Here is a 23,652-nt window from a genome sequence, read left to right as displayed (position 1 = left end):
TTTCATGCTATAGGAAGGGTCTCAGGATTTGAATGGGAAGGAGTTGGATATCACATCTCATGCTAAAGGACAGGTCTCAGGTTTGGAAGGAAACGATTTGGATATCACATCTCAAGTTATAGGACGGGTCTGTGGTTTGGTATTTGAAGCATTGAGATATCACATCTCATGCTAGTGGGAGGGTCTCAGGTTTGGTATTAATAGCATTGAGATATCACATCTCATGCTATAGGAAGGGTCTCAGGATTGGAATGGGAAGGAGTTGGATATCATATCTCATGCTATAGGGAGGGTCTCAAGTTTGGTATTAATAGCATTGAGATATCACATCTCATGCTATAGGAAGGGTCAAAGGATTGGAATGGGAAGGAGTTGGATATCACATCTCATGCTATAGGGAGGGTCTCAAGTTTGGTATTAATAGCATTGAGATATCACATCTCATGCTATAGGAAGGGTCCCAGGATTGGATGGGAAGGAGTTGGATATCACATTTCATGCTATAGGAAGGGTCTCAGGTTTGGTAGAAGCCTTGAGATATCACATCTCATGCTATAGGAAGGGCCTCATGATTGGAATGGGAAGGAGTTGGATTTCACATCTCATGCTATCGGAAAGGTCTCAGGTTTGGTAGAAGCATTGGGATATCACATCTCATGCTATAGGAAGGGTCTCAGGATTGGATTGGGAAGGAGTTTGATATCACATATCATGTTATAGGAAGGGGCTCAGGATTGGAATGGGAAGGACTTGGACATCACATCTCACGTTATAGGAAGGGTCTCAGGTTTGTTATTAGAAGCATTGAGATATAACATCTCATGGTATAGGACGGGTCTCAGGATTGGAATGGGAAGGAGTTTGATATCACATCTCATGCCTTAGGAAGGTCTCAGGTTTGATGGAAGCATTAAGATATCACATCTCATGCTATCGGAAGGGTCTCAGGATTGGATTGGGAAGGAGTTGGATATCACATATGTTATAGGAAGGCTCTCAGGTTTGTTATCAGAAGCATTGAGATATCACATCTCATGCTATCGGAAGGGTATCAGGATTGGATTGGGAAGGAGTTAGATATCACATCTCATGTTATATGAAGGGTCTCAGGATTGGAATGGGAAGGATTTGGATATCACATCTCATGTTATAGGAAGGGTCTCAGGTTTGTTATTAGAAGCATTGAGATATCGCAGCTCATGTCATAGGACAGTCTCAGGTTTGGTCATAGCAGCATTGAGATATCATATCTCATTGTATAGGACGGGTCTCAGGATTGGAATGGGAAGGAGTTGGATATCATATATCATGCTATAGGAGGGGTCTCAGGATTGTAATGGGAAGGAGTTGAATATCACATCTCATGATAAATGAAGGGTCTCAGGTTTGGAAGGGGAAGGATTTGGATATCATATCTCAAGTTATAGGACTGGTCTGTGGTTTGGTATTAGAAGCATTGAGATATATCTCATGCTATCGGAAGGGTCTCAGGATTGGATTGGGAAAGAGTTTGAAATCACATCTCATGCCATGGGAAGGTCTCAGGTTTGCTAGATGCATTAAGATATCACATCTCATGCTATAGGAAGGGTCTCAGGATTGGATTGGGAAGGAGTTGGATATCGCATCTCATGCTATAGGAAGGGTCACAGGTTTGAATTGGAAGGAGTTGGGTGTCACAGCTCATGTTATAGGAAGGGTATCAGGATTGGAATGGGAAGGCCTTTGATATCACATCTCATGCTATCGGAAGGGTCTCAGGATTGGATTGGGAAGGAGTTGGATATAACATCTCATGTTATAGGAAGGGTATCAGGATGGGAATGGGAAGGACTTTGATATCACATCTCACGCTATAGGGAGGGTCTCAGGTTTGGTATTAGAAGCATTGAGATATCACACATCATGTTATAGGAAGGGTCTCAGGTTTGTTATTAGAATCATTGAGATATCACATCTCATGTTATAGGACAGTCTCAGGTTTGGTATTAGAAGCATTGAGATATAACATCTCATGGTATAGGACGGGTCTCAGGATTGGATGGGAAGAGTTGGATATCACATCTCATGCTATAGGAAGGGTCTCAGGTTTGGTAGTAGCATTGATATCACATCTCATTCTATAGGAAGGGTCTCAGGATTGGAATGGGAAGGAGTTGGATATCACATATGGTAAAGGAAGGGTCTCAGGTTTGGAAGGGGAATGATTTGGATATCACATCTCAAGCTATAGGACGGGTCTTTGGTTTGGTATTAGAAGCATTGAGATATCATATCTCATGCTATTGGAAGGGTCTCAGGATTGGATTGCGAAGGAGTTGGATATCACATCTCATGTTATCGGAAGGGTCTCAGGATTGGATTGGGAAAGAGTTGGATATAAGATCTCGTTATAGGAAGGGTCTCAGGTTTGTTATTAGAAGCATTGAGGTATCGCATCTCATGTTATAGGACAGTCTCAGGTTTGGTATTAGAAGCATTAAGATATATCTCATGCTATCGGCAGGGTCTCAGGATTGGAATGGGAAGGATTTGGATATCACATCTCATGTTATAGGTAGGGTCTCAGGATTGGAATGGGAAGGAGTTGGATATCACATCTCATGCTAAAGGACAGGTCTCAGGTTTGGAAGGAAACGATTTGGATATCACATCTCAAGTTATAGGATGGGTCTCGGGATTGGAATGGGAAGGAGTTGGATATCACATCTCATGCTAAAGGACAGGTCTCAGGTTTGGAAGGAAACGATTTGGATATCACATCTCAAGTTATAGGACGGGTCTGTGGTTTGGTATTTGAAGCATTGAGATATCAAATCTCATGCTATAGGGAGGGTCTCAGGTTTGGTATTAATAGCATTGAGATATCACATCTCGTGCTATAGGAAGGGTCTCAGGATTGGAATGGGAAGGAGTTGGATATCATATCTCATGCTATAGGAAGGGTCTCAGGTTTGGTAGAAGCATTGAGATATCACATCTCAGGCTATGGGAAGTGTCAAAGGATTGGAATGGGAAGGAGTTGGATATCACATCTCATGCTACAGGGAGGGTCTCAGGATTGGTATTAATAGCATTGAGATATCACATCTCATGCTATAGGAAGGGTCTCAGGATTGGATGGGAAGGAGTTGGATATCACATTTCATGCTATAGGAAGGGGCTCAGGTTTGGTAGAAGCCTTGAGATATCACATCTCATGCTATAGGAAGGGCCTCATGATTGGAATGGGAAGGAGTTGGATATCACATCTCATGCTATCGGAAAGGTCTCAGGTTTGGTAGAAGCATTGGGATATCACATCTCATGCTCTCGGAAGGGTCTCAGGATTGGATTGGGAAGGAGTTGGATATCACATCTCATGTTATAGGAAGGGGCTCAGGATTGGAATGGGAAGGACTTGGACATCACATCTCACGTTATAGGAAGGGTCTCAGGTTTGGTATTAGAAGCATTGAGATATAACATCTCATGGTATAGGACGGGTCTCAGGATTGGAATGGGAAGGAGTTTGATATCACATCTCATGCCTTAGGAAGGTCTCAGGTTTGGTTGAAGCATTAAGATATCACATCTCATCCTATCGGAAGGGTCTCAGGATTGGATTGGGAAGGAGTTGGATATCCCATCTCATGCTATAGGAAGGGTCACAGGTTGGAATTGGAAGGAGTTGGATATCACATCTCATGTTATAGGAAGGGTATCAGGATTGGAATGGGATGGACTTTGATATCACATCTCGCTATAGGGAGGGTCTCAGGTTTGGTATTAGAAGCATTGAGATATCACATCTCATGCTATCAGAAGGGTCTCAGGATTGGATTGGGAAGGAGTTAGATATCATATCTCATGTTATAGGAAAGGTCTCAGGTTTGGTATTAGAAGCATTGAGATATCACATCTTATGCTATCGGAAGAGTCACAGGTTGGAATTGGAAGGAGTTGGATATCACATCTCATGCTATCGGAAGGGTCTCAGGATTAGAATGGGAAGGAGTTGGATATCACATCTCATGCTATAGGGAGGGTCTCAGGTTTGATATTAGAAGCATTGAGATATCATATCTCATGCTATCGGAAGGGTCTCAGGATTGGATTGGGAAGGAGTTGGATATCACATCTCATGTTATAGGACGGGTCTCAGGATTGGATGGGAAGAGTTGGATATCACATCTCATGCCATAGGAAGGGTCTCAGGATTGGAATGGGAAGGATTTGGATATCACATCTCAAGTTATAGGACGGGTCTGTGGTTTGGTATTAGAAGCATTGAGATATCATATCTCATGCTATCGGAAGGGTCTCAAGATTGGAATGGGAAGGACTTGGATATCACATCTCATGTTATAGGAAGAGTCTCAGGTTTGTTATTAGAAGCATTGAGATATCACATCTCATGTTATAGGACAGTCTCAGGTTTGATATTAGAAGCATTGAGATATCACATCTCATGCTATCGGAAGGGTCTCAGGATTGGATTGGGAAGGAGTTGGATATCACATCTCAAGTTATAGGACGGGTCTGTGGTTTGGTATTAGAAGCATTGAGATATATCTCATGCTATCGGAAGGGTCTCAGGATTGGATTGGGAAGGAGTTGGATATCACATCTCATGTTATAGGAAGGGACTCAGGATTGGAATGGGAAGGACTTGGACATCACATCTCACGTTATAGGAAGGGTCTCAGGTTTGGTATTAGAAGCATTGAGATATAACATCTCATGGTATAGGACGGGTCTCAGGATTGGAATGGGAAGGAGTTTGATATCACATCTCATGCCTTAGGAAGCTCTCAGGTTTGGTTGAAGCATAAAGATATCACATCTCATGCTATCGGAAGGGTCTCAGGATTGGATTGGGAAGGAGTTGGATATCCCATCTCATGCTATAGGAAGGGTCACAGGTTGGAATTGGAAGGAGTTGGATATCACATCTTATGTTATAGGAAGGGTATCAGGATTGGAATGGGAAGGACTTTGATATCACATCTCGCTATAGGGAGGGTCTCAGGTTTGGTATTAGAAGCATTGAGATATCACATCTCATGCTATCAGAAGGGTCTCAGGATTGGATTGGGAAGGAGTTGGATATCATATCTCATGTTATAGGAAAGGTCTCAGGTTTGGTATTAGAAGCATTGAGATATATCTCATGCTATCGGAAGGGTCTCAGGATTGGATTGGGAAGGAGTTGGATATCATATCTCATGTTATAGGAAAGGTCTCAGGTTTGGTATTAGAAGCATTGAGATATATCTCATGCTATCGGAAGGGTCTCAGGATTGGATTGGGAAGGAGTTGGATATCACATCTCATGTTATAGAAAGGGACTCAGGATTGGAATGGGAAGGACTTGGACATCACATCTCACGTTATAGGAAGGGTCTCAGGTTTGGTATTAGAAGCATTGAGATATAACATCTCATGGTATAGGACGGGTCTCAGGATTGGAATGGGAAGGAGTTTGATATCACATCTCATGCCTTAGGAAGGTCTCAGGTTTGGTTGAAGCATTAAGATATCACATCTCATGCTATCGGAAGGGTCTCAGGATTGGATTGGGAAGGAGTTGGATATCCCATCTCATGCTATAGGAAGGGTCACAGGTTGGAATTGGAAGGAGTTGGATATCACATCTTATGTTATAGGAAGGGTATCAGGATTGGAATGGGAAGGACTTTGATATCACATCTCGCTATAGGGAGGGTCTCAGGTTTGGTATTAGAAGCATTGAGATATCACATCTCATGCTATCAGAAGGGTCTCAGGATTGGATTGGGAAGGAGTTGGATATCATATCTCATGTTATAGGAAAGGTCTCAGGTTTGGTATTAGAAGCATTGAGATATATCTCATGCTATCGGAAGGGTCTCAGGATTGGATTGGGAAGGACTTGGACATCACATCTCACGTTATAGGAAGGGTCTCAGGTTTGGTATTAGAAGCATTGAGATATATCATCTCATGGTATAGGACGGGTCTCAGGATTGGAATGGGAAGGAGTTTGATATCACATCTCATGCCTTGGGAAGGTCTCAGGTTTGGTTGAAGCATTAAGATATCACATCTCATGCTATCGGAAGGGTCTCAGGATTGGATTGGGAAGGAGTTGGATATCCCATCTCATGCTATAGGAAGGGTCACAGGTTGGAATTGGAAGGAGTTGGATATCACATCTTATGTTATAGGAAGGGTTTCAGGATTGGAATGGGAAGGACTTTGATATCACATCTCGCTATAGGGAGGGTCTCAGGTTTGGTATTAGAAGCATTGAGATATCACATCTCATGCTATCGGAAGAGTCACAGGTTGGAATTGGAAGGAGTTGGATATCACATCTCATGCTATCGGAAGGGTCTCAGGATTAGAATGGGAAGGAGTTGGATATCACATCTCATGCTATAGGGAGGGTCTCAGGATTGGATGGGAAGGATTTGGATATCACATCTCAAGTTATAGGACGGGTCTGTGGTTTGGTATTAGAAGCATTGAGATATCATATCTCATGCTATCGGAAGGGTCTCAGGATTGGAATGGGAAGGACTTGGATATCACATCTCATGTTATAGGAGGAGTCTCAGGTTTGTTATTAGAAGCATTGAGATATCACATCTCATGTTATAGGACAGTCTCAGGTTTGATATTAGAAGCATTGAGATATCACATCTCATGCTATCGGAAGGGTCTCAGGATTGGATTGGGAAGGAGTTGGATATCACATCTCAAGTTATAGGACGGGTCTGTGGTTTGGTATTAGAAGCATTGAGATATATCTCATGCTATCGGAAGGGTCTCAGGATTGGATTGGGAAGGAGTTGGATATCACATCTCATGTTATAGGAAGGGTCTCAAGATTTGAATGGGAAGGACTTGGATATCACATCTCATGTTATAGGAAGGGTCTCAGGTTTGTTATTAGAAGCATTGAGGCATCACATCTTATGTTATAGGACAGTCTCAGGTTTGGTATTAGAAGCATTGAGATGTAACATCTCATAGTATAGGATGGGTCTCAGGATTGGAATGGGAAGGAGTTTGATATCACATCTCATGCCATTGGAAGGTCTCAGGTTTGTTAGAAGCATTAAGATATCACATCTCATGCTATCGGAAGGGTCTCAGGATTGGATTGGGAAGGAGTTGGATATCGCATCTCATGCTATAGGAAGGGTCACAGGTTTGAATTGGAAGGAGTTGGATATCACAGCTCATGTTACAGGAAGGGTATCAGGATTGGAATGGGACGGAGTTGGATATAACATCTCATGTTATAGGAAGGGTCTCAGGATTGGATGGGAAGAGTTGGATATCATATCTCATGTTATAGGAAGGGTATCAGGATGGGAATGGGAAGGACTTTGATATCACATCTCACGCTATAGGGAGGGTCTCAGGTTTGGTATTAGAAGCATTGAGATATCACATCTCATGTTATAGGAAGGGTCTCAGGGTTGTTATTAGAAGCATTGAGATATCACATCTCATGTTATAGGACAGTCTCAGGTTTGGTATTAGAAGCATTGAGATATAACATCTCATGGTATAGGACGGGTCTCAGGATTGGATGGGAAGAGTTGGATATCACAGCTCATGCTATAGGAAGGGTCTCAGGTTTGGTAGAAGCATTGAGATATCACATCTCATTCTATAGGAAGGGTCTCAGGATTGGAATGGGAAGGAGCTGGATATCACATATCATGGTAAAGGAAGGGTCTCAGGTTTGGAATGGGAAGGATTTGGATATCACATCTCAAGCTATAGGACGGGTCTGTGGTTTGGTATTAGAAGCATTGAGATATCATATCTCATGCTATCGGAATGGTCTCAGGATTGGATTGCAAAGGAGTTGGATATCACATCTCATGTTATCGGAAGGGTCTCAGGATTGGATTGGGAAAGAGTTGGATATAACATCTCATGTTATAGGAAGGCTCTCAGGTTTGTTATTAGAAGCATTGAGATATCACATCTCGTTATAGGACAGTCTCAGGTTTGGTATTAGAAGCATTGAGATATCATATCTCATGGTATAGGACGGGTCTCAGGATTGGAATGGGAAGGAGTTGGATATCACATCTCATGCTAAAGGAAGGGTCTCAGGTTTGGAAGGGGAAGGATTTGGATATCACATCTCATGTTATAGGAAGGGTCTCAGGATTGGAATGGGAAGGAATTGGATATCATATCTCATGCTATAGGAAAGGTCTCAGGTTTTTTAGAAGCATTGGGATATCACATCTCATGCTCTCGGAAGGGTCTCAGGATTGGATTGGGAAGGAGTTTGATATCACATCTCATGTTATAGGAAGGTGCTCAGGATTGGAATGGGAAGGACTTGGACATCACATCTCACGTTATAGGAAGGGTCTCAGGTTTGTTATTAGAAGCATTGAGATATAACATCTCATGGTATAGGACGGGTCTCAGGATTGGAATGGGAAGGAGTTTGATATCACATCTCATGCCTTAGGAAGGTCTCAGGTTTGGTGGAAGCATTAAGATATCACATCTCATGCTATCGGAAGGGTCTCAGGATTGGATTGGGAAGGAGTTGGATATCACATATGTTATAGGAAGGCTCTCAGGTTTGTTATTAGAAGCATTGAGATATCACATCTCATGCTATCGGAAGGGTATCAGGATTGGATTGGGAAGGAGTTAGATATCACATCTCATGTTATAGGAAGGGTCTCAGGATTGGAATGGGAAGGATTTGGATATCACATCTCATGTTATAGGAAGGGTCTCAGGTTTGTTATTAGAAGCATTGAGATATCGCATCTCATGTCATAGGACAGTCTCAGGTTTGGTCATAGCAGCATTGAGATATCATATCTCATTGTATAGGACGGGTCTCAGGATTGGAATGGGAAGGAGTTGGATATCACTTATCATGCTATAGGAAGGATCTCAGGATTGGATGGGAATAAGTTGGATATCACATTTCATGCTATAGGAAGGGTCTCAGATTTGGAAGAAGCATTGAGATATCACATCTCATGCTATAGGAAGGGTCTCAGGATTGGATGGGAAGGAGTTGGATATCACATTTCATGCTATAGGAAGGGTCTCAGGTTTGGTAGAAGCCTTGAGATATCACATCTCATGCTATAGGAAGGGCCTCATGATTGGAATGGGAAGGAGTTGGATATCACATCTCATGCTATCGGAAAGGACTCAGGTTTGGTAGAAGCATTGGGATATCACATTTCATGCTATAGGACGGGTCTCAGGATTGGAATGGGAAGGAGTTTGATATCACATCTCATGCCTTAGGAAGGTCTCAGGTTTGGTGGAAGCATTAAGATATCACATCTCATGCTATCGGAAGGGTATCAGGATTGGATTGGGAAGGAGTTAGATATCACATCTCATGTTATAGGAAGGGTCTCAGGATTGGAATGGGAAGGAGTTGGATATCACTTATCATGCTATAGGAAGGATCTCAGGATTGGATGGGAATAAGTTGGATATCACATTTCATGCTATAGGAAGGGTCTCAGATTTGGAAGAAGCATTGAGATATCACATCTCATGCTATAGGAAGGGTCTCAGGATTGGATGGGAAGGAGTTGGATATCACATTTCATGCTATAGGAAGGGTCTCAGGTTTGGTAGAAGCCTTGAGATATCACATCTCATGCTATAGGAAGGGCCTCATGATTGGAATGGGAAGGAGTTGGATATCACATCTCATGCTATCGGAAAGGACTCAGGTTTGGTAGAAGCATTGGGATATCACATTTCATGCTATAGGAAGGGTCTCAGGATTGGAATGGGAAGGAGTTGGATATCACATCTCATGCTAAAGGACAGGTCTCAGGTTTGGAAGGAAACGATTTGGATATCACATCTCAAGTTATAGGACGGGTCTGTGGTTTGGTATTTGAAGCATTGAGATATCACATCTCATGCTAGTGGGAGGGTCTCAGGTTTGGTATTAATAGCATTGAGATATCACATCTCATGCTATAGGAAGGGTCTCAGGATTGGAATGGGAAGGAGTTGGATATCATATCTCATGCTATAGGAAGGGTCTCAGGTTTGGTAGAAGCATTGAGATATCACATCTCAGGCTATGGGAAGGGTCAAAGGATTGGAATGGGAAGGAGTTGGATATCACATCTCATGCTATAGGGAGGGTCTCAAGTTTGGTATTAATAGCATTGAGATATCACATCTCATGCTATAGGAAGGGTCCCAGGATTGGATGGGAAGGAGTTGGATATCACATTTCATGCTATAGGAAGGGTCTCAGGTTTGGTAGAAGCCTTGAGATATCACATCTCATGCTATAGGAAGGGCCTCATGATTGGAATGGGAAGGAGTTGGATTTCACATCTCATGCTATCGGAAAGGTCTCAGGTTTGGTAGATGCATTGGGATATCACATCTCATGCTATAGGAAGGGTCTCAGGATTGGATTGGGAAGGAGTTTGATATCACATATCATGTTATAGGAAGGGGCTCAGGATTGGAATGGGAAGGACTTGGACATCACATCTCACGTTATAGGAAGGGTCTCAGGTTTGTTGTTAGAAGCATTGAGATATAACATCTCATGGTAAAGGACGGGTCTCAGGATTGGAATGGGAAGGAGTTTGATATCACATCTCATGCCTTAGGAAGGTCTCAGGTTTGGTGGAAGCATTAAGATATCACATCTCATGCTATCGGAAGGGTCTCAGGATTGGATTGGGAAGGAGTTGGATATCACATATGTTATAGGAAGGCTCTCAGGTTTGTTATCAGAAGCATTGAGATATCACATCTCATGCTATCGGAAGGGTATCAGGATTGGATTGGGAAGGAGTTAGATATCACATCTCATGTTATATGAAGGGTCTCAGGATTGGAATGGGAAGGATTTGGATATCACATCTCATGTTATAGGAAGGGTCTCAGGTTTGTTATTAGAAGCATTGAGATATCGCAGCTCATGTCATAGGACAGTCTCAGGTTTGGTCATAGCAGCATTGAGATATCATATCTCATTGTATAGGACGGGTCTCAGGATTGGAATGGGAAGGAGTTGGATATCATATATCATGCTATAGGAGGGGTCTCAGGATTGTAATGGGAAGGAGTTGAATATCACATCTCATGATAAATGAAGGGTCTCAGGTTTGGAAGGGGAAGGATTTGGATATCATATCTCAAGTTATAGGACTGGTCTGTGGTTTGGTATTAGAAGCATTGAGATATATCTCATGCTATCGGAAGGGTCTCAGGATTGGATTGGGAAAGAGTTTGAAATCACATCTCATGCCATGGGAAGGTCTCAGGTTTGCTAGAAGCATTAAGATATCACATCTCATGCTATCGGAAGGGTCTCAGGATTGGATTGGGAAGGAGTTGGATATCGCATCTCATGCTATAGGAAGGGTCACAGGTTTGAATTGGAAGGAGTTGGATGTCACAGCTCATGTTATAGGAAGGGTATCAGGATTGGAATGGGAAGGACTTTGATATCACATCTCATGCTATCGGAAGGGTCTCAGGATTGGATTGGAAGGAGTTGGATATAACATCTCATGTTATAGGAAGGGTATCAGGATGGGAATGGGAAGGACTTTGATATCACATCTCAACCTATAGGGAGGGTCTCAGGTTTGGTATTAGAAGCATTGAGATATCACATCTCATGTTATAGGAAGGGTCTCAGGTTTGTTATTAGAAGCATTGAGATATCACATCTCATGTTGTAGGACAGTCTCAGGTTTGGTATTAGAAGCATTGAGATATAACATCTCATGGTATAGGACGGGTCTCAGGATTGGATGGGAAGAGTTGGATATCACATCTCATGCTATAGGAAGGGTCTCAGGTTTGGTAGAAGCATTGAGATATCACATCTCATTCTATAGGAAGGGTCTCAGGATTGGAATGGGAAGGAGTTGGATATCAGATATGGTAAAGGAAGGGTCTCAGGTTTGGAAGGGGAATGATTTGGATATCACATCTCAAGCTATAGGACGGGTCTTTGGTTTGGTATTAGAAGCATTGAGATATCATATCTCATGCTATCGGAAGGGTCTCAGGATTGGATTGCGAAGGAGTTGGATATCACATCTCATGCTAAAGGACAGGTCTCAGGTTTGGAAGGAAACGATTTGGATATCACATCTCAAGTTTTAGGACGGGTCTCGGGATTGGAATGGGAAGGAGTTGGATTTCACATCTCATGCTAAAGGACGGGTCTCAGGATTGGATGGGAAGAGTTGGATATCACATCTCATGCCATAGGAAGGGTCTCAGGATTGGAATGGGAAGGATTTGGATATCACATCTCAAGTTATAGGACGGGTCTGTGGTTTGGTATTAGAAGCATTGAGATATCATATCTCATGCTATCGGAAGGGTCTCAGGATTGGAATGGGAAGGACTTGGATATCACATCTCATGTTATAGGAAGAGTCTCAGGTTTGTTATTAGAAGCATTGAGATATCACATCTCATGTTATAGGAAGGGTATCAGGATTGGATTGGGAAGGAGTTGGATATCACATCTCAAGTTATAGGACGGGTCTGTGGTTTGGTATTAGAAGCATTGAGATATCACATCTCATGCTATCGGAAGGGTCTCAGGATTGTATTGGGAAGGAGTTGGATATCATATATCATGCTATAGGAGGGGTCTCAGGATTGGAATGGGAAGGAGTTGGATATCACATCTCATGATAAAGGAAGGGTCTCAGGTTTGGAAGGGGAAGGATTTGGATATCACATCTCAAGTTATAGGACTGGTCTGTGGTTTGGTATTAGAAGCATTGAGATATATCTCATGCTATCGGAAGGGTCTCGGGATTGGATTGGGAAGGAGTTGGATATCACATCTCATGTTATAGAAAGGGTCTCAAGATTTGAATGTGAAGGACTTGGATATCACATCTCATGTTATAGGAAGGGTCTCAGGTTTGTTATTAGAAGCATTGAGGTATCACATCTTATGTTATAGGACAGTCTCAGGTTTGGTATTAGAAGCATTGAGATGTAACATCTCATAGTATAGGACGGGTCTCAGGATTGGAATGGGAAGGAGTTTGATATCACATCTCATGCCATGGGAAGGTCTCAGGTTTGCTAGAAGCATTAAGATATCACATCTCATGTTATAGGACAGTCTCAGGTTTGGTATTAGAAGCATTGAGATATAACATCTCATGGTATAGGACGGGTCTCAGGATTGGATGGGAAGAGTTGGATATCACATCTCATGCTATAGGAAGGGTCTCAGGTTTGGTAGAAGCATTGAGATATCACATCTCATTATATAGGAAGGGTCTCAGGATTGGAATGGGAAGGAGTTGGATATCACATATGGTAAAGGAAGGGTCTCAGGTTTGGAAGGGGAATGATTTGGATATCACATCTCAAGCTATAGGACGGGTCTTTGGTTTGGTATTAGAAGCATTGAGATATCATATCTCATGCTATCGGAAGGGTCTCAGGATTGGATTGGGAAAGAGTTGGATATCACATCTCATGTTATAGGAAGGGTCTCAGGTTTGTTATTAGAAGCATTGAGATGTAACATCTCATAGTATAGGACGGGTCTCAGGATTGGAATGGGAAGGAGTTTGAAATCACATCTCATGCCATGGGAAGGTCTCAGGTTTGCTAGAAGCATTAAGATATCACATCTCATGCTATCGGAAGGGTCTCAGGATTGGATTGGGAAGGAGTTGGATATCGCATCTCATGCTATAGGAAGGGTCACAGGTTTGAATTGGAAGGAGTAGGATGTCACAGCTCATGTTATAGGAAGGGTATCAGGATTGGAATGGGAAGGACTTTGATATCACATCTCATGCTATCGGAAGGGTCTCAGGATTGGATTGGAAGGAGTTGGATATAACATCTCATGTTATAGGAAGGGTATCAGGATGGGAATGGGAAGGACTTTGATATCACATCTCACGCTATAGGGAGGGTCTCAGGTTTGGTATTAGAAGCATTGAGATATCACATCTCATGTTATAGGACAGTCTCAGGTTTGGTATTAGAAGCATTGAGATATAACATCTCATGGTATAGGACGGGTCTCAGGATTGGATGGGAAGAGTTGGATATCACATCTCATGCTATAGGAAGGGTCTCAGGTTTGGTAGAAGCATTGAGATATCACATCTCATTCTATAGGAAGGGTCTCAGGATTGGAATGGGAAGGAGTTGGATATCACATATGGTAAAGGAAGGGTCTCAGGTTTGGAAGGGGAATGATTTGGATATCACATCTCAAGCTATAGGACGGGTCTTTGGTTTGGTATTAGAAGCATTGAGATATCATATCTCATGCTATCGGAAGGGTCTCAGGATTGGATTGCGAAGGAGTTGGATATCACATCTCATGCTATCGGAAAGGACTCAGGTTTGGTAGAAGCATTGGGATATCACATTTCATGCTATAGGAAGGGTCTCAGGATTGGAATGGGAAGGAGTTGGATATCATATATCATGCTATAGGAGGGGTCTCAGGATTGGAATGGGAAGGAGTTGGATATCACATCTCATGATAAAGGAAGGGTCTCAGGTTTGGAAGGGGAAGGATTTGGATATCACATCTCAAGTTATAGGACTGGTCTGTGGTTTGGTATTAGAAGCATTGAGATATATCTCATGCTATCGGAAGGGTCTCAGGATTGGATTGGGAAGGAGTTGGATATCACATCTCATGTTATAGGAAGGGTCTCAAGATTTGAATGGGAAGGACTTGGATATCACATCTCATGTTATAGGAAGGGTCTCAGGTTTGTTATTAGAAGCATTGAGGTATCACATCTTATGTTATAGGACAGTCTCAGGTTTGGTATTAGAAGCATTGAGATGTAACATCTCATAGTATAGGACGGGTCTCAGGATTGGAATGGGAAGGAGTTTGATATCACATCTCATGCCATGGGAAGGTCTCAGGTTTGCTAGAAGCATTAAGATATCACATCTCATGCTATCGGAAGGGTCTCAGGATTGGATTGGGAAGGAGTTGGATATCGCATCTCATGCTATAGGAAAGGTCACAGGTTTGAATTGGAAGGAGTTGGATATCACAGCTCATGTTATAGGAAGGGTATCAGGATTGGAATGGGAAAGAGTTGGATATAACATCTCATGTTATAGGAAGGGTCTCAGGATTGGATGGGAAGAGTTGGATATCATATCTCATGTTATAGGAAGGGTATCAGGATGGGAATGGGAAGGACTTTGATATCACATCTCACGCTATAGGGAGGGTCTCAGGTTTGGTATTAGAAGCATTGAGATATCACATCTCATGTTATAGGAAGGGTCTCACGTTTGTTATTAGAAGCATTGAGATATCACATCTCATGTTATAGGACAGTCTCAGGTTTGGTATTAGAAGCATTGAGATATAACATCTCATTCTATAGGAAGGGTCTCAGGATTGGAATGGGAAGGAGTTGGATATCACATATCATGGTAAAGGAAGGGTCTCAGGTTTGGAAGGGGAAGGATTTGGATATCACATCTCAAGCTATAGGACGGGTCTGTGGTTTGGTATTAGAAGCATTGAGATATCATATCTCATGCTATCGGAAGGGTCTCAGGATTGGATTGCAAAGGAGTTGGATATCACATCTCATGTTATCGGAAGGGTCTCAGGATTGGATTGGGAAAGAGTTGGATATAACATCTCATGTTATAGGAAGGCTCTCAGGTTTGTTATTAGAAGCATTGAGATATCACATCTCGTTATAGGACAGTCTCAGGTTTGGTATTAGAAGCATTGAGATATCATATCTCATGGTATAGGACGGGTCTCAGGATTGGAATGGGAAGGAGTTGGATATCACATCTCATGCTAAAGGAAGGGTCTCAGGTTTAGAAGGGGAAGGATTTGGATATCACATCTCAATTTATAGGACGGGTCTGTGGTTTGTTATTAGAAGCATTGAGATATCACATCTCGTTATAGGACAGTTTCAGGTTTGGTATTAGAAGCATTGAGATATCATATCTCATGGTATAGGACGGGTCTCAGGATTGGAATGGGAAGGAGTTGGATATCACATCTCATGCTAAAGGAAGGGTCTCAGGTTTGGAAGGGGAAGGATTTGGATATCACATCTCAATTTATAGGACGGGTCTCAGGTTTGTTATTAGAAGCATTGAGATATCGCATCTCATGTTATAGGACAGTCTCAGGTTTGGTATTCGAAGCATTAAGATATCATATCTCATGCTATCGGAAGGGTCTCAGGATTGGAATGGGAAGGATTTGGATATCACATCTCATGTTATAGGAAGGGTCTCAGGATTGGAATGGGAAGGAGTTGGATATCATATCTCATGCTATAGGAAGGGTCTCAGGTTTGGTAGAAGCATTGGGATATCACATTTCATGCTGTAGGAAGGGTCTCAGGATTGGAATGGGAAGGAGTTGGATATCACATCTCATGCTAAAGGACAGGTCTCAGGTTCGGAAGTAAACGATTTGGATATCACATCTCAAGTTATAGGACGGGTCTTGGGATTGGAATGGAAGGAGTTGGATATCACATCTCATGCTAAAGTACAGGTCTCAGGTTTGGAAGGAAACGATTTGGATATCACATCTCAAGTTATAGGGCGGGTCTGTGGTTTGGTATTTGAAGCATTGAGATATCAAATCTCATGCTATAGGGAGGGTCTCAGGTTTGGTATTAATAGCATTGAGATATCACATCTCATGCTATAGGAAGGGTCTCAGGATTGGAATGGGAAGGAGTTGGATATCATATCTCATGCTATAGGAAGGGTCTCAGGTTTGGTAGAAGCATTGAGATATCACATCTCAGGCTATGGGAAGGGTCAAAGGATTAGAATGGGAAGGAGTTGGATATCACATCTCATGCTATAGGGAGGGTCTCAGGTTTGGTATTAATAGCATTGAGATATCACATCTCATGCTATAGGAAGGGTCTCAGGATTGGATGGGAAGGAGTTGGATATCACATTTCATGCTATAGGAAGGGTCTCAGGTTTGGTAGAAGCCTTGAGATATCACATCTCATGCTATAGGAAGGGCCTCATGATTGGAATGGGAAGGAGTTGGATATCACATCTCATGCTATCGGAAAGGTCTCAGGTTTGGTAGAAGCATTGGGATATCACATCTCATGCTCTCGGAAGGGTCTCAGGATTGGATTGGGAAGTAGTTGGATATCACATCTCATGTTATAGGAAGGGGCTCAGGATTGGAATGGGAAGGACTTGGACATCACATCTCACGTTATAGGAAGGGTCTCAGGTTTGTTATTAGAAGCATTGAGATATCATATCTCATGTTATAACCTGAGACTGTCATGGACAGTCTCAGGTTTGGTATTAGAAGCATTGAGATATAACATCTCATGGTATAGGACGGGTCTCAGGATTGGAATGGGAAGGAGTTTGATATCACATCTCATGCCTTAGGAAGGTCTCAGGTTTGGTTAAAGCATTAAGATATCACATCTCATGCTATCGGAAGGGTCTCAGGATTGGATTGGGAAGGAGTTGGATATCCCATCTCATGCTGTAGGAAGGGTCACAGGTTGGAATTGGAAGGAGTTGGATATCACATCTCATGTTATAGGAAGGGTATCAGGATTGGAATGGGAAGGACTTTGATATCACATCTCGCCATAGGGAGGGTCTCAGGTTTGGTATTAAAAGCATTGAGATATCACATCTCATGCTATCAGAAGGGTCTCAGGATTGGATTGGGAAGGAGTTGGATATCACATCTCATGTTATAGGAAGGGTCTCAGGTTTGCTATTAGAAGCATTGAGATATCACATCTCATGCTATCGGAAGAGTCACAGGTTGGAATTGGAAGGAGTTGGATATCACATCTCATGCTATCGGAAGGGTCTCAGGATTGGAATGGGAAGGAGTTGGATATCACATCTGATGCTATAGGGAGGGTCTCAGGTTTGATATTAGAAGCATTGAGATATCATATCTCATGCTATCGGAAGGGTCTCAGGATTGGATTGGGAAGGAGTTGGATATCACATCTCATGTTATAGGACGGGTCTCAGGATTGGATGGGAAGAGTTGGATATCACATCTCATGCCATAGGAAGGGTCTCAGGATTGGAATGGGAAGGATTTGGATATCACATCTCAAGTTATAGGACGGGTCTGTGGTTTGGTATTAGAAGCATTGAGATATTATATCTCATGCTATCGGAAGGGTCTCAGGATTGGAATGGGAAGGACTTGGATATCACATCTCATGTTATAGGAAGAGTCTCAGGTTTGTTATTAGAAGCATTGAGATATCACATCTCATGTTATAGGACAGTCTCAGGTTTGATATTAGAAGCATTGAGATATCACATCTCATGCTATCGGAAGGGTCTCAGGATTGGATTGGGAAGGAGTTGGATATCACATCTCAAGTTATAGGACGGGTCTGTGGTTTGGTATTAGAAGCATTGAGATATCACATCTCATGCTATCGGAAGGGTCTCAGGATTGTATTGGGAAGGAGTTGGATATCATATATCATGCTATAGGAGGGGTCTCAGGATTGGAATGGGAAGGAGTTGGATATCACATCTCATGATAATGGAAGGGTCTCAGGTTTGGAAGGGGAAGGATTTGGATATCACATCTCAAGTTATAGGACTGGTCTGTGGTTTGGTATTAGAAGCATTGAGATATATCTCATGCTATCGGAAGGGTCTCAGGATTGGATTGGGAAGGAATTGGATATCACATCTCATGTTATAGGAAGGGTCTCAAGATTTGAATGCGAAGGACTTGGATATCACATCTCATGTTATAGGAAGGGTCTCAGGTTTGTTATTAGAAGCATTGAGGTATCACATCTTATGTTATAGGACAGTCTCAGGTTTGGTATTAGAAGCATTGAGATGTAACATCTCATAGTATAGGACGGGTCTCAGGATTGGAAAGGGAAGGAGTTTGATATCACATCCCATGCCATGGGAAGGTCTCAGGTTTGCTAGAAGCATTAAGATATCACATCTCATGCTATCGGAAGGGTCTCAGGATTGGATTGGGAAGGAGTTGGATATCGCATCTCATGCTATAGGAAGGGTCACAGGTTTGAATTGGAAGGAGTTGGATATCACAGCTCATGTTATAGGAAGGGTATCAGGATTGGAATGGGAAGGACTTTGATATCACATCTCATGCTATCGGAAGGGTCTCAGGATTGGATTGGGAAGGAGTTGGATCTAACATCTCATGTTATAGGAAGGGTCTCAGGATTGGATGGGAAGAGTTGGATATCATATCTCATGCTATAGGAAGGGTATCAGGATGGGAATGGGAAGGACTTTGATATCACATCTCACGCTATAGGGAGGGTCTCAGGTTTGGTATTAGAAGCATTGAGATATCACATCTCATGTTATAGGAAGGGTCTCAGGTTTGTTATTAGAAGCATTGAGATATCACATCTCATGTTATAGGACAGTCTCAGGTTTGGTATTAGAAGCATTGAGATATAACATCTCATTGTATAGGACGGGTCTCAGGATTGGATGGGAAGAGTTGGATATCACATCTCATGCTATAGGAAGGGTCTCAGGTTTGGTAGAAGAATTGAGATATCACATCTCATTCTATAGGAAGTGTCTCAGGATTGGAATGGGAAGGAGTTGGATATCACATATCATGGTAAAGAAAGGGTCTCAGGTTTGGAAGGGGAAGGATTTGGATATCACATCTCAAGCTATAGGACGGGTCTGTGGTTTGGTATTAGAAGCATTGAGATATCATATCTCATGCTATCGGAAGGGTCTCAGGATTGGATTGCAAAGGAGTTGGATATCACATCTCATGTTATCGGAAGGGTCTCAGGATTGGATTGGGAAAGAGTTGGATATACCATCTCATGTTATAGGAAGGCTCTCAGGTTTGTTATTAGAAGCATTGAGATATCACATCTCATGTTATAGGACAGTCTCAGGTATGGTATTAGAAGCATTGAGATATCATATCTCATGGTATAGGACGGGTCTCAGGATTGGAATGGGAAGGAGTTGGATATCACATCTCATGCTAAAGGAAAGGTCTCAGGTTTGGAAGGGAAAGGATTTGGATATCACATCTCAATTTATAGGACGGGTCTGTGGGTTGGTATTAGAAGCATTGAGATATCATATCTCATGCTATCAGAAGGGTCTCAGGATTGGAGTGGGAAGGAGTTGGATATCACATCTCATGTTATAGGAAGGGTCTCCGGATTGAAATGGGAAGGATTTGGATTTCACATCTCATGTTATAGGAAGGGTCTCAAGTTTGTTATTAGAAGCATTGAGATATCGCATCTCATGTTATAGGACAGTCTCAGGTTTGGTATTAGAAGCATTAAGATATCATATCTCATGCTATCGGAAGGGTCTCAGGATTGGAATGGGAAGGATTTGGATATCACATCTCATGTTATAGGAAGGGTCTCAGGATTGGAATGGGAAGGAGTTGGATATCATATCTCATGCCATAGGAAGGGTCTCAGGTTTGGTAGAAGCATTGAGATATCACATCTCAGGCTATGGGAAGGGTCAAAGGATTGGAATGGGAAGGAGTTGGATATCACATCTCGTGCTATAGGGACGGTCTCAGGTTTGGTATTAATAGCATTGAGATATCACATCTCATGCTATAGGAAGGGTCTCATGATTGGATGGGAAGGAGTTGGATATCACATTTCATGCTATAGGAAGGGTCTCAGGTTTGGTAGAAACCTTGAGATATCACATCTCATGCTATAGGAAGGGCCTCATGATTGGAATGGGAAGGAGTTGGATATCACATCTCATGCTATCGGAAAGGTCTCAGGTTTGGTAGAAGCATTGGGATATCACATCTCATGCTATAGGAAGGGCCTCATGATTGGAATGGGAAGGAGTTGGATATCACATCTCATGCTATCGGAAAGGTCTCAGGTTTGGTAGAAGCATTGGGATATCACATCTCATGCTCTCGGAAGGGTCTCAGGATTGGATTGGGAAGGAGTTTGATATCACATCTCATGTTATAGGAAGGGGCTCAGGATTGGAATGGGAAGGATTTGGACATCACATCTCACGCTATAGGAAGGGTCTCAGGTTTGTTATTAGAAGCATTGAGATATAACATCTCATGGTATAGGACGGGTCTCAGGATTGGAATGGGAAGGAGTTTGATATCACATCTCATGCCTTAGGAAGGTCTCAGGTTTGGTGGAAGCATTAAGGTATCACATCTCATGCTATCGTAAGGGTCTCAGGATTGGATTGGGAAGGAGTTGGATATCCCATCTCATGCTAAAGAAGGGTCACAGGTTGCAATTGGAAGGAGTTGGATATCACATCTCATGTTATAGGAAGGGTATCAGGATTGGAATGGGAAGGACTTTGATATCACATCTTGCTATAGGGAGGGTGTCAGGTTTGGTATTAGAAGCATTGAGATATCAAATCTCATGCTATCAGAAGGGTCTCAGGATTGGATTGGGAAGGAGTTGGATATCACATCTCATGCTATAGGAAGGGTCTCAGGTTTGGTAGAAGCATTGAGATATCACATCTCAGGCTATGGGAAGGGTCAAAGGATTAGAATGGGAAGGAGTTGGATATCACATCTCATGCTATAGGGAGGGTCTCAGGTTTGGTATTAATAGCATTGAGATATCACATCTCATGCTATAGGAAGGGTCTCAGGATTGGATGGGAAGGAGTTGGATATCACATTTCATGCTATAGGAAGGGTCTCAGGTTTGGTAGAAGCCTTGAGATATCACATCTCATGCTATAGGAAGGGCCTCATGATTGGAATGGGAAGGAGTTGGATATCACATCTCATGCTATCGGAAAGGTCTCAGGTTTGGTAGAAGCATTGGGATATCACATCTCATGCTCTCGGATGGGTCTCAGGATTGGATTAGGAAGGAGTTGGATATCACATCTCATGTTATAGGAAGGGGCTCAGGATTGGAATGGGAAGGACTTGGACATCACATCTCACGTTATAGGAAGGGTCTCAGGTTTGTTATTAGAAGCATTGAGATATCACATCTCATGTTATAACCTGAGACTGTCATGGACAGTCTCAGGTTTGGTATTAGAAGCATTGAGATATAACATCTCATGGTATAGGACGGGTCTCAGGATTGGAATGGGAAGGAGTTTGATATCACATCTCATGCCTTAGGAAGGTCTCAGGTTTGGTTAAAGCATTAAGATATCACATCTCATGCTATTGGAAGGGTCTCAGGATTGGATTGGGAAGGAGTTGGATATGCCATCTCATGCTATAGGAAGGGTCACAGGTTGGAATTGGAAGGAGTTGGATATCACATCTCATGTTATAGGAAGGGTATCAGGATTGGAATGGGAAGGACTTTGATATCACATCTCGCTATAGGGAGGGTCTCAGGTTTGGTATTAAAAGCATTGAGATATCACATCTCATGCTATCAGAAGGGTCTCAGGATTGGATTGGGAAGGAGTTGGATATCACATCTCATGTTATAGGAAGGGTCTCAGGTTTGGTATTAGAAGCATTGAGATATCACATCTCATGCTATCGGAAGAGTCACAGGTTGGAATTGGAAGGAGTTGGATATCACATCTCATGCTATCGGAAGGGTCTCAGGATTGGAATGGGAAGGAGTTGGATATCACATCTCATGCTATAGGGAGGGTCTCAGGTTTGATATTAGAAGCATTGAGATATCATATCTCATGCTATCGGAAGGGTCTCAGGATTGGATTGGGAAGGAGTTGGATATCACATCTCATGTTATAGGACGGGTCTCAGGATTGGATGGGAAGAGTTGGATATCACATCTCATGCCATAGGAAGGGTCTCAGGATTGGAATGGGAAGGATTTGGATATCACATCTCAAGTTATAGGACGGGTCTGTGGTTTGGTATTAGAAGCATTGAGATATCATATCTCATGCTATCGGAAGGGTCTCAGGATTGGAATGGGAAGGACTTGGATATCACATCTCATGTTATAGGAAGAGTCTCAGGTTTGTTATTAGAAGCATTGAGATATCACATCTCATGTTATAGGACAGTCTCAGGTTTGATATTAGAAGCATTGAGATATCACATGTCATGCTATCGGAAGGGTCTCAGGATTGGATTGGGAAGGAGTTGGATATCACATCTCAAGTTATAGGACGGGTCTGTGGTTTGGTATTAGAAGCATTGAGATATCACATCTCATGCTATCGGAAGGGTCTCAGGATTGTATTGGGAAGGAGTTGGATATCATATATCATGCTATAGGAGGGGTCTCAGGATTGGAATGGGAAGGAGTTGGATATCACATCTCATGATAATGGAAGGGTGTCAGGTTTGGAAGGGGAAGGATTTGGATATCACATCTCAAGTTATAGGACTGGTCTGTGGTTTGGTATTAGAAGCATTGAGATATATCTCATGCTATCGGAAGGGTCTCAGGATGGGATTGGGAAGGAGTTGGATATCACATCTCATGTTATAGGAAGGGTCTCAAGATTTGAATGCGAAGGACTTGGATATCACATCTCATGTTATAGGAAGGGTCTCAGGTTTGTTATTAGAAGCATTGAGGTATCACATCTTATGTTATAGGACAGTCTCAGGTTTGGTATTAGAAGCATTGAGATGTAACATCTCATAGTATAGGACGTGTCTCAGGATTGGAATGGGAAGGA

The sequence above is a fragment of the Ambystoma mexicanum genome, chromosome 12 (assembly GCF_040938575.1).
Source record: "Ambystoma mexicanum isolate Mex_15411 chromosome 12, UKY_AmexF1_1, whole genome shotgun sequence".
Taxonomy (NCBI): Eukaryota; Metazoa; Chordata; class Amphibia; order Caudata; family Ambystomatidae; genus Ambystoma; species Ambystoma mexicanum.
The sequence above is the reverse complement of the archived record's forward strand: the minus strand, read 5'-3'. Positions refer to the sequence as shown.